Source organism: Oryctolagus cuniculus, chromosome 16, assembly GCF_964237555.1.
Source record: "Oryctolagus cuniculus chromosome 16, mOryCun1.1, whole genome shotgun sequence".
NCBI classification, from domain to species: domain Eukaryota; kingdom Metazoa; phylum Chordata; class Mammalia; order Lagomorpha; family Leporidae; genus Oryctolagus; species Oryctolagus cuniculus.
Window position 1 is genome coordinate 14921015 of NC_091447.1, and position 13289 is coordinate 14934303.

At 40.9% G+C, this 13289-nt stretch overlaps 1 protein-coding gene across 7 annotated transcripts in view; it reads right to left on the reverse strand.

The window, feature by feature from the left end:
- The window catches only part of HYCC1 (hyccin PI4KA lipid kinase complex subunit 1), a 117274-nt gene that overhangs the window by 34334 nt on the left and 69651 nt on the right, over nucleotides 1–13289 (reverse strand). The gene's annotated exons all lie outside the window — the stretch shown is intronic.

The following is a 13289-nucleotide window of genomic DNA, read 5'->3' on the forward strand; positions in this document are numbered from 1 at the left end:
CAGCCTGACCCAGCCCTGGCTGGGTTGACATTTGGGGAGTGAACCAGTGGGTGAGAAATCTCTCTTTATCTGTCTCTTTCTCTCTGCCTTTCCAAAACAAATTTCCATTGCAACACATACAATAAATTCTAACTTTTCAATTTCATTAGGGTCAATTTGAGTTAAATATCCTCTGATATCACTCAATTAGTTTCAATTTACTTACTTAGATTCCCGATCACTTAATAGAAAGCCAATAATTTACTTTGGCTGAACAGAAAGCCAAGGAAAAAAAGTCTGGAAGAAAATCTAAGAAGTAATAATTGCCAAGGTCAGGGTGTCTGGATTGTTTTTCTTGTAATTGGATTTTATTATTTTTAAATGTCAATGAAAGTTAATCATTTAAAGTGGTGCTTCAATGATGGCCATTTAAAATTTTGCAAGGAAAACAAACAAACAAACAAACAAACAAAAAAAACCAGGAATAATGTTATATAGAGCAACATTAAGCAACTGAATTATTAGTAAATATCTTAAGCCTAAGATTCAATCATATTAATTTTTTATTCATAAAATTAAATGGTAAATCAAAAAATTAGACTACGTTTTCCCAGAAGCACAAATTTTTGAGTAATTAACTGATGTATGTTATCACTCAAAATGGTAGTAACAGTATATTTTTTATTTGCTTATTAAAATCAAGAAAATAATGTAATTCCTCACAGAGCCAGAAAGAACAAGCACATAACTCTCAGGAAAATTACAGAATAAAAAAAAATAATTGTATGACCCAAAGAAATATGTGTTGTGTGGTCTTGTGCCCTATCACCCCTTCGACTTCTGCCCCCGTATAACTGTGCCCCGTCTGTTTACACACGTGTTCTTATTGGTCTTTGCGCTGTCATCTGGGCCTGCAGTGCCCTTCCCGGGAAAGTTGAAGGGCTCATTTCCTTACTTCTCTCAGGTCCCCTCAAAAGTTTCCTTTTCAGTGAAGTCTTCTCTGGTCAACCCAACACAGTCTCAGTACTCCCATATTTCAAATACCCTTCTTCCTGTTTTCTTTTTCTGAGAACTTAGTACTCTTAGTACTCTATAGTCTAGAACTTTTTATCTTGTTTACCAGATGTAATTTCCATGAAGGCCAAGAATTAAAAAAAAAAAATTTTTTTTTGAGAGGCAGAAAGAGTGAGACAGAAACAGAGCTTTCATCCAGTGGGTCACTCTCTAAAATGCCCACAACAGCATGAGGCTGGGTTTGCCAAAACCATGAAACCACAATTCAGTGCAGGTCTCCCCTGTGGGCGGCAGGAACCCAGTTAACTGAGCTATTGCTGCCACCTCCCAGGGCCTACCTCAACAGGAAGCTGCAGTCATGGAGCCAAGTGTGGAACCCAGGCATGCCACTATGGCGCACGGCTGTCTTAGTTGCTAGGCCAAACATCCACCCAAAGGCAGAGATTCTGTGTGGTCACTGCTGCATACCTAGTTTCCAGAAAAGCGGCTTATATATACAGTAGGCACACAATGAATATCTGTTTAACTGCACAACTCTCCTCCTTGGAGATGGAATTATTACTAGAATAAATAAAGTAAGCTAGGGCCGGCGCTGCAGCTCACTAGGCTAATCCTCCGCCTTGCGGCGCCGGCACACCGGGTTCTAGTCCCGGTCAGGGCGCTGGATTCTGTCCCGGTTGCCCCTCTTCCAGGCCAGCTCTCTGCTGTGGCCAGGGAGTGCAGTGGAGGATGGCCCAAGTGCTTGGGCCCTGCACCCCATGGGAGACCAGGAGGAAGTACCTGGCTCCTGCCATCGGATCAGCGCAGTGTGCCGGCCACAACACGCCAGCGGTGGCGGCCATTGGAGGGTGAACCAACAGCAAAAAGGAAGACCTTTCTCTCTGTCTTTCTCTCTCTCACTGTCTACTCTGCCTGTCAAAAAAAAAAAAAAAAAAAAAGTAAGCTAGGGATGTGTTACTTGTCCTTATAAAAGGAAAAAGAACACAGGCTTATACTAATAAAAATATTTACATGACAAAAAAGCTTTTTGTTTTTTAAAATGAAGTAGCCATCTCTAAATGCAGATTTAGTAAAACGCTTAGTAATGTTAAACTATCTTTTTTTAAAAAAAAAATCTGTGTATTTTATTTGAAAGGCAGAGTTAGAGAGAGACAGAAAGAGACAGAGAGATCCTCCATTCATTAGTTCACTTCCCAAATGGCCACAATGGCCAGAGCTGGGCCAATCCAAAGGTAGAAGCCAAGAGCTTCATCTGGGTATCCCACATTGTGTGCAGGTACCCAAACACTTGGACCATCTCCCACTGTTTTCCCAGGCCATTAGCAGGGAGCAAGATTGGAAGTGGAACAGCCAGAACTTGAACCAGAGCCCATATGGGATGCCAGTACCACAGGCACTGGCTTTCCTCACTATGCCACAGCACAGACCCCCAAAATGATCTTTTAAAAAAACCCATAGCTTTGTTTTTATTATGTTAGCCAGAGGATAACTATATAGCCAAGGACAGGAAGTTACTATCTTCTTTAAGAAAACTACATAGAAGATGCTTTAAGGGAATATATGCATAATAAAATAGAATTTGTTTTCACCCAGAACTTAAAAATCTATGCAAATATTGTCATGATTAACTTGTCCCTAAATATAAAATAAAAACTTACATTTGGCTTCAAATAACTTGAAAAGTTGAAAGAAGATCCACAAAGAAACTTCTCAGAACATTTTATTTGTGTAGCTTCTATGGGTACAAACAGGTAACTTCTCTCCATGAACACAAATGAGGAGAGTTAAAGGATGCTTTTAATAGAGAATTCCAAACTGGTTCTCAAAGGGACTCAATGATTTCTCCCTGAAAAATTTCTTTCAGGTTTCAGAAAAAAAAAATGAAGCAAATTGCAAATGTCACTAAAACTGATCATAAAAAGTTCTGATTTCTCTCAAATATAATTTTATGTAATCCCAAATATCAAATATCTATTTCATTATGTCACTTCACTCATGAAACTATCCTAGCTTTTATTCGTTTTATGGCTACCATATTATACTAAAAGTAACAATTTCAATGAAGGAACAATTTATTTTTTCATAGAATTTATGCATCTCTGAACTCAGACTAATTTATGAGTCCTAAAAAACGTGGCTATAGCATGAAACACAAACTTATTTGTGAAAAGAATAAAATAATCTGAAACATTATAAAGAACTGTACTTAGAATGTCTGTTCATACAGTTTTGACACTATTTAGGAAAAGTATTTAAGTAAACCTCAAAAGAAAGTCATACACATTCATTTACAATTTATTAAAAATCTACCCTTTAAACCAAGGATTTTATGTTTCTAATTCATTCCAGTCAATGGACTAAAATGTTATCTATATTCATTAAGCTATTCCTTGTAATATTATTTATAATAACAAAAAATTAGAAACAAATTACTTAACATATTGGGGACATGGTTAAGTAAATGATGGAATATCAAATCAATGTAGTAGTATTATGTAGCCATTAAAATGACTGAATTTACTAGGAGAACTTGGGAAAATGTTTAACAATGTTAACTGAATGAAAGCAAGGTAACCAAAAAAATTAAATAAGGAACAACTATGAAGAATGCACACATATACAGAAAAAGCATTAAAATGAAAATTCCTTAAGCACTAGGATGTGCAAGCTTACTATGTTGTTACATTGGTTTTTAATCAACAGAAAAGATGGAACAAATTTCTCACCCTGTGTTACAAACAATTTTGTCATTCATCCACTCATTCAGGCATTCAGCTACAATTCATTGATCTCTCATAATGTGTCAGACATTGTTTTAGATTCTGGGGATACATTAGCCAACAAGGTATCTGAGCTCACTTGTGATTTGGGAACCAGATAAACAGAATTTAACCAGCAAAACATGCAGTGAAGAAAACAAGATAATGAGATAGAGTAAGCGGGGTGGGGGTGGGGGGAGCTGCTGCAGACGGGTTGTCTGAGGAGACCTCTTGGAGGAAGGGATATTTGAGCTGGGATCTGATGATGCGAAAGTGCAGGCTACATGAAGATCTGCAGTTAAGAATTCAAGCTGGCACCCTTTCATCATTCAAATTTCTGCTCGCATATCCCAAACAATTAGACAAAACCCTTTACACAGGAGAGGCTCAGTCTGTGAAAGTGGGAAGGGAGGAGTCCAGTGAGCCAGGGGGAGCACGGTCTTCAGTGAGGTCAAGGCAGTAGGCCAGAGGTTGTATCACCAGGGTCCTGTATGCTATAGCCAGGAGTCTCGATTTTATTCTGATTGCAGTGGGCAGCCATTGACAGGTACACAGATCAACTAGTTGCATATCTTACAAACACTTTTCTTTAATCAACAGAAGTCACACTTGTATAAAACAAAATATTGAGCATGAAGTGTGTCCCGAGTTAGAATGCACAGCACTATAGCAATGCTTACTTGTGGGCAGTAATTTGAGAGGCAGATTAGAGGAAAGGGAGGCTGCCGCAAAACCACAGGAGGAGGACCAGGCACACTCTGAACAGAGACACAGACACTGAGGCAGGTGGGTCTTGAACCAGAAGCAGACTTCCCAGTAAGACAAGAGCAGCTCTGGCCACACAGGAACACACAGTCCAGACCACAGTGGGTTACCCAGACGCACTGGTCAGGAGCATAGTATCAGTTTCCTTAAGTTAAGAACAGCCAAAACTCAGCACATGTCGTTCATTTAGTAAAGGACAGAATTCTCATTATCCAGGGTGATTCTCGGTTACCCACAATAACTTCTTTTGTCATGTTTATTAAGTCTCAAGTTTTTAAAAAAAGAATCCCTTTAAGCCGGCGCCGTGGCTCAATAGGCTAATCCTCCACCTTGCGGCGCCGGCACACCGGGTTCTAGTCCCGGTTGGGGCGCCGGATTCTGTCCCGGTTGCCCCTCTTCCAGGCCAGCTCTCTGCTATGGCCAGGGAGTGCAGTGGAGGATGGCCCAGGTGCTTGGGCCCTGCACCCCATGGGAGACCAGGAAAAGCACCTGGCTCCTGGCTCCTGCCAGGATCAGCGCGGTGCGCCGGCTGCAGCGGCGGCCATTGGAGGGTGAACCAACGGCAAAGGAAGACCTTTCTCTCTGTCTCTCTCTCTCACTGTCCACTCTGCCTGTCAAAAAAAAAAAAAAAAAAAAAAAAAAAAAAGAATCCCTTTAAGAAGAACTAGAGCTTAGAGTGGCTGCCACACCAGGTGAATTCTTCATGCTTATTAAAGAGCCTCATGACCAGACAAAATTGGGGAGGCAACACCTGTTACAGAACAACCCGTAAAGCAGTATTTCTCCTTCAGTGTGCAGCACACAGCTAATGCTCACAGAAAGCTGGGGGTGGGGCTGTCCAATCATAAACAGTAAAAACTTCTCAGTTATGATGAGAATTTTCTAAGAACTCCTTGGTAAACATGCAGAACACAGTAATTTACAAACAAGCACTTTGCCCCGTCCGACCAATCATCCTGAAACACCTTGCTTTTGTGAGTGGGAAATACTTTTACTTAATTTTACCTAGAAATAGAGGAAGATTGTTTTGTTTTCTTCACAGATTGGCTAAGCTAATCTTTCTTCTTTTAAACCTAAAGTTCACATGTGTCTCACATATTATATAACAACCCAGTGTTACAGCTCCTTAGTATGTTCTTTTTCTTTATCTATTACTTCCTAATATTTTATTTTACCCTCTATGCATATAAAGTTCCATTTCAAAAATGCCAGTTAAAATTCATGCAATATTCACTGAGAAGGAAATGCTTTATCCCTGCTCCAAATGTTTTATCATCTACATTGACAAAGGAAAATGTGTTCCTCAAATAGCATTTTATAATCTGAAAATAATTAAACTAAATTGAAAAGAAACGAAACTAAAAACATTCAAGGCTTTTTATGCAACTGTCAGATAATATTTTTATTTTCTTATTTTCTGACCTTTGTTAACAATGAATATAGCCAGCTTTCAAAATAAAAATATAAGTATTACCAACTGCAGATACAGAAATTTCTTCAGCAGCCAATTCTTTGCTACGTTGGAGTTTTTGTTTTGTTTTGTTTTGTTTGTTTGTTTGTTTTTTAACAGGTAGAGTTATAGACAATGAAAGAGAGAGACAGACAGAAAGGTCTTCCTTCTGTTGGCTCACCCCCCAAACGGCCACTACGGCCAGCGCTGGCTACGTTGGAGTTTTAAAACATACCTTTTCTTTATCAAAATGTTTCTGTAATTCTTTGAAACATTATTTCTCCTCAAATACTTTTCTCATAAAGTCATAAAATCAGATTCACAAAATAAATATTCCATCTCAAAGTTTATGACAGTTTACTTTCTGCAGTATTGTATAACCTTAAAGGTCTTGAAATAATTATAAACATTATAATTTTTCACATTTGCCAACAGAAAGCTAGTACTTTCCTGCTTCATTAATGTTATTATGATAGAAATTTAGTGACATTTTCCAAATCAATAACCAGTTTTAAATAAGCTTTTTTCCAATATTGATTGCATATTTTCTTTGTTCCTTTTCTCATTAATGACTTTGTGCTAAATCACTAATCAAATTCTGAGACAAATCCTTGGGTTTTGGTTATTTTTTAATAAAATAATCACAAATTTCTTTGAATTTTCTTATAAGCATTTAGCTTTACTTAAACTCCAAGGTACCCGCTACATAAAAACAATTATTTGGCATGCTGAAAAAGCAACAAAAATGCTATAACAACATGAAACTGCACTTTCTTTGGATCTGAGTTAAAGAAACTGTATTTAGTTTGATTTTTCACTTAAACATTTCATATAAGAAAATATTCTAAAATACTTAGGGTACGTATTTTGTGTCACTAAGTGAAAATACTTTATGTAGAGATAGATAAAGATTGTGTATAGAGTTCTCATTTTCAATTCTTTTTTGACTACTTAAAAACTTTATATTCTTGGCTCCCCTGAGTCAAAATAACTAAATACAATTTTTTTTTTTTTTTTTTTTTTTTTTTGGACAGGCAGAGTTAGACAGTGAGAGAGAGAGAAAGGTCTTCCTTCCGTTGGTTCACCCCCCAAAATGGCCGCTACGGCTGGCGCGCTGCACCGATCCAAAGCCAGGAGCCAGGTGCTTCCCCATGGTCTCCCATGCGGGTGCAGGGCCCAAGCACTTGGGCCATCCTCCACTGCCTTCTCGGGCCACAGCAGAGAGCTGGACTGGAAGAGGAGCAACCGGGACAGAATCCAGCGCCCTGACCGGGACTAGAACCCGGTGTGCCGGCGCCGCAAGGCGGAGGATTTGCCAATATAATGTTATTAAAAGTAAGCCATTGGCCGGCGCCGCGGCTCACTAGGCTAATCCTCCTCCTAGCGGCGCCGGCATACCGGGTTCTAGTCCCGGTCGGGGCGCCGGATTCTGTCCCGGTTGTCCCTCTTCCAAGCCAGCCCTCTGCTGTGGCCAGGGAGTGCAGTGCAGGATGGCCCAGGTGCTTGGGCCCTGCACCCCATGGGAGACCAGGAAAAGCACCTGGCTCCTGGCTCCTGCCATCGGATCAGCGCGGTGCGCCGGCCGCAGCGCGCCGGCCGCGGCGGCCATTGGAGGGTGAACCAACGGCAAAGGAAGACCTTTCTCTCTGTCTCTCTCTCTCACTGTCCACTCTGCCTGTCAAAAAAAAAAAAAAAAAAAAAAAAAAAAAAGTAAGCCATTAACGTATACCATAACCAAAATAGGGCAAAATTCAAAATGTCTAATTCCTACATTTTTGCCTATGGAGGCCAGCACTGTGGCACAGTGGATTAAAACCCCAGCCTGTAGCACTAGCATCCCATATGGGCACTGGTTCAAGTCCTAGTTGCTCCACTTCCAATCCAGCTCAGCGGAGGATGGCCCAGGTCCTGGGGCCCCTGCACATGTGTGGGAGACCCAAGAGAATTTCCTGGCTCCTGGTTTCAGATTGGCTCAGCTCCAGCCATTACAGCCATTTAGGGAGTGAACCAGCAGATGGAAGACCTCTCTCTCTCTCTCTCTCTCTCTCTCTCTCTCTGTCTCTATCTCTCTCTGTAACTCTGTCTTTCAGATAAATAAATCTTTAAAAGAAGTTATTGCCTTTGTTATTGACACCTATCTGTTTAAACAGTTATAACTGTTCATAAGTGAAAAACAGATTCACATAACTTCTATTTACAAATATACTTAGGATTAAGTAAGACAACAGGTAGTAAAATGACATTTTTTAAAAAACAATATTTGAAAAATCCGGACTATCGTGATGACAGAGACGTCAGATTGCAGAGGAAATAAGGCTGCAACCAGAGACAAAGGAAGGAAAGCAGACCCCCGACACTGACCTTGGAAAGTGGCTGCTCCCTGTTATCTGGTGAAGCAGCTGTGAGCGATTACCTTTTCTAGGAAGGGAAGACGTCCTAAGCTCTGCTTCTGGAATTCCAGTCATAAATCTGTCCTATAAATCTGCCCCTGGTGTCTCTTTTATAAATATACCAGACCCACTGACCATTGGAAGTGTGGTCCTAAGTCACCTAAGCTGCAATTTAAATACAGCAGTGCTGTAATTGTTAAGGTGATGCTGATGAACCTATAAATAATTGTAAGAAACTTGGGTTTAATGCTCAGTTCTCAGGAAATGATTCCAGCTGAGCCTGCTGGCGTTAATAAACTGCTTTGGATCTTCTACTGTCTCTGGAGCCTGTCTGAATGAAGTTTTCCCACCCCAGGTTTCCATAACAAGATAATAGAGTCCTGTACTTCGGGGCTACAGAATTTTGTAAAAAATTGAACTGATTGCTACTATTATATAACATATGTATACTTTTGTGTTTGATACTACAAACTAAACAAGTTCATCTTAAATTGAGAAAATCTAAATCATAAATTTCAAAAACTTACTATTTTATGAAAGAATTAATCAATCATATGGCTATTTGAATAGCACACTAAAAATTTATCAGGAATACAATCACTGTGTAGCTAGTAAAACAAATAATGCATTTTTTGATTAATCAACAATCTGCCTTAATGTGTAGTGCTGTAAACTGTAACAAATGCTTCACATCTACTTGCCCCATTATCTCACAAATACACAAGCAGACAGAAAGGCAGGCTGCAAGAAAGAGTTAGGATTTCACCAAACTAATCTTTTTATTAGACTTTGAGTTGGCAAAAAGTATAAGCATTCATTACTTGCAGCCATGACTTAAGAAGGTTTTCTACCAAATCAAGGAATGGTATTTCGATAACTATTTTAAAAGAAAGGGAAGTTGTTGACATTGTTCCAAGAACACATCACTTTGTTAAAGTGGAAGAATGAGTCATAATGCTGCTGGTGGCTGGGAGGAGGAGAGTGCAGACAAAAAACAGCCGTGAAGAGGGGAGGGTGGAAAAATGCAAGGCAGGGAGTGCAGAGCAGCTCCTAGATGCTATTAGAACCACTCAGGGACTTAAGAACAGGGGCTCTGAGAGCTGAAACAGCGGATGATGAAGGCAGCTTCCGAAGCAACATTCGAGGATCGAAGCAAAATTATAAAGCACTTTCTGTTTTCCATCTAGCTACTGTGTCCATTTTTAAAGGAAGTAAATATTTAAGTAAAACTGTGTTTTTATCATTAATTTAACAGAGTAAAGACTATTTCACTAAATTTTATCTTATTTTTCTTATTGGAAGTTTCAATTTGATCCTTGTTATATAGTCATAGTCTAGTCATTCTTCTCAATGCTTTTTCAAGGTTATTCTATTATTATCATTCTTTAATCGCTTTTCATTTTTATTTTATTATTTTCTCTAAGACTTTATTTATTTGAAAGGTAGAGTTACAGACAGTGAGAAGGAGAGTAGACAGAGAGAAAGGTCTTCCATCCACTAGTTCACTCCCCAAATGGCTGCAACGGACAGAGCTGCACCGATCTGAAGCCAGGAGCTTCTTCCAGGTCTCCCACTCGGGTGCAGGGGCCCAAGTGCCTGGACCATCTTCTACTGCTTTCCCAGGCCATGGCAGAGAGCTGGATCAGAAGTGGAGCAGCCGGGACTAGAACTGGCACCCATATGGGATGCCAGAGCTGCAGGCAGAGGCTTAACCTACTGCACCACAGCACCGGCCCCATTTTATTTTTATTTTTTTACAGGTTTATTTATTTATTTGAAAGTCAAAGTTACCAAGAGAGAAGAGAGACAGAGAGTGAAACATCTTCCATCCACTGGTTTACTCCCTCTGGCTGCAACTGTCAAGGCAGGGCTAGGCCAAAGCGAGGAGCCAGGAGCTTCATCCAGGTCTTTCCCATGTGGGTACAGGGGCCCAGGCACTTGGACCATCTTCTGCTGCTTTCCCAGGCACATCAGCAGGGAGCTGGATGGGAAATGGAGCCGCTGGGACTCGAACTGCTGGGACAGTGTCCATATGGGATGCAGGTGTCGTGAGCAGCAACTTTATGGGCTCTACCACAATGCCAGCCCCTAACTGCATTTTACTTTAAAATTATGACTACTAGATAGCTCTCGATTGTAGATGGCCTGAAGATCTAGGTTCGCAAAAATACACCTTTGCTTTGAATTATTCACCATCTATAAACTAAATAAAACACAATGTGCTGAAAAGAATTAGTAACATATCAATACAGCTATTAAAATTCTGAAGTCAGAACCATTACAGTTAAAAGCAGCAATTCCACACTGTAATTTTACTTTCCAAACATATATATTGACATGGAACTATAAAGTCATTAAAAATTTCTCAAATATTTAAACACAAAGTTGAAAAGTCTGAAAAATACAACATTAAGCCATGTCAGTACAATGTTAAAATAATCAAGTAAAAAGTAGCAAGAATTGGGCAAACATGCTATTTGTAGTCAAACAGATCTTGCCAAAATAATACATCGGTTGAAATCAACGTCTTTGACTAGTGAGTGATGGAGGTTAGTTGCTGTGAGGACGCACCATGTGGTCACAATCTGAATTACAAGGCCTTCCACATGTACCACTCTCTTTGGGGTGCTCTCAGCAGGGAGACTGTGTGTCTAGGAGTTGGGGGATGTCAGGCAGGTGTAGGAAAACTCTGTAATTGTCAACCTGAAACTTCTCTTAAAAAGTCTAATAATTAGGGGCCGGTGCCGTGGCTCACTAGGTTAATCCTCTGCCTGCGGCGCCAGCATCCCATGTGGGTGCCGGTTCTAGTTCCGGTTGCTCCTCTCCCAGTCCAGCTCTCTGCTGTGGCCCGGGAGGGCAGTGGAGGATGGCCCAAGTGCTTGGACCCTGCACCCCATGGGAGACCAGGAAGAAGCACCTGACTCCTGGCTTCGGATCGGCACAGCTCTGGCCATTGCGGCCATTTGGGGGGTGAACCAACAGAAGGAAGACCTTTCTCTCTGTCTCTCTCTCTCACTGTCTGTATCTCTATCTGTCAAATAAATAAATAAAATCTTTAAAAAGTCTAATAATTAAAAAATTACAGGACCAACAATAATAGAACCTAAAAATTCGAGTTGTTACTCGACAATAACCAGATAACAGCAAAGGATGTGTGCTCTGAAACGTGTGGAAATATTAAGGCAAAACTTCCCACTTTGCATTAGGACGCCTTCCACTAAAATGTCAACTGTGCAAAACTCGTAACGCTGAGAAAGGAATGGTAGATCCATGAAGCTTCAGAGAAACCTGAAATACATTCCAGAATACTTCTAAAATGTTTTTATAATGTGAGACAATGAGCTGAAGAGAAAAGGGCAGAGCCACAAAGGAAGACGGAGAGGGAAGGAGGCAGAAAAAGAAAGGATATCCTCACGCTTCCTGTCCCTTCTCCTGTTCCTACTGTTTGATGAAGTCAAGATTGTGGGAAGAAATCCCCCCTCCTCAGAGGGCTGGTGGGGTGGGGAAGAGGGACGGAACAGGAAACGCTTAGGGTTCCATCAAATACAGGGATTTCAGAAGTGGGCGCGGGGTCCCACGCTGAGCTCACATTCTACAGTGCACTGCTTCAGAAGTTGAAGTGGCTCCAAAGGTTGTTGTGGGTCACCCTGAAACCTACAAACCCTCTCATGTTATTCCCAAAGAAGGGTACACATTAAATGCTGTCATAATCCATATATAAACATAAGATCACAAAAATAAGGTAATGAATAAAATTATATATGCAAACAAAATTAAATTTAAAAATCTCTTTTCAGTTTGAGAACTGTCTATATGTTTAAGATCTACAGCAAAGACGCCTGTCTGCCCTCACCCGAAGCCAGAGCTCATGAGAGAGCACAGAACCGTGATGTGCTCACGTAGGAAGCAGGACAACGAAGACGGAAAGTGGGAAAGGCTCTAAATCAGCAGAACGTGGTAATGCAAGGAAATCCAAGATACCCTAAAAAGGGGGAATGCAGCCCACCCATGGAGGCCAGTAAGCAGGGCCTGGGACCAGGACCACCTCAGGGTCTGCTGAGTGAACAGGAATGCACATCACAAATGGTGAAGAAGGTGGGGCTGGATGCCGTCCCTGCTCCAGGTGCACGGCTGGCTCTCCACCCTCGCTCTCTTCAGTACCCTCACTGGGGACTTTTAGTTACTGTAAGCAGGAGCTGCTCCAGTGTTGGAGATGTGAAGTGGAATGGGACCAGACAGCTGGTAAGAAGGCTACTTAATGAGCTAGCAGCCCTATGGGAGCACAAACCCCTCGAGTGCCAGCCAAAGGGAAATCCAAAGATAGGCCTAAGAATCTAACAGATAAAATATAGATTTAAGTAATCTTTTCTCTTGTTTTAGCAATTTTTTCCTACAAAATATTTCCGAGAAATAGATTCTACTTGATTGTGGGGTATGTATCTCCTTTTGTTAAATGCACACCTGTACACATACACACACACACACACACACACACCACTCTCTTTCTCTCTCAACACATGCACAAACACAAAGGAGTTAAAGTTTCACAGTTCTGACTGTAGGATCCACGTTTCACCTGGCCCTCAGTGTGCTGGGACTGCAGGTTTTAAGAAGGCAGCATGACTGACCTTGCTAACAGCAGACACTACCACCTCTTTTACGGCTTCCTGGAGGACTTCTGAGAGTTGTCACACTAACTTTAAAATAGTAAAAGGTTAACCTGGATGATTTCATCATAGTTCTTTATGACATACAATCACTTCACTTCCCTGCGTGGACAGGGCAGCAACTGTTTTCACCTTCAAGTTTCTATTTCACCAGGAGTAACCTCATTCTTCTCCCATTCTAGTTTTTTTCTATAGAGATCACAGAGACAACTGGGACCAAATACACCAAAAGGAGCTACCATTTTCTTCCCAGGTTAAAGGACAA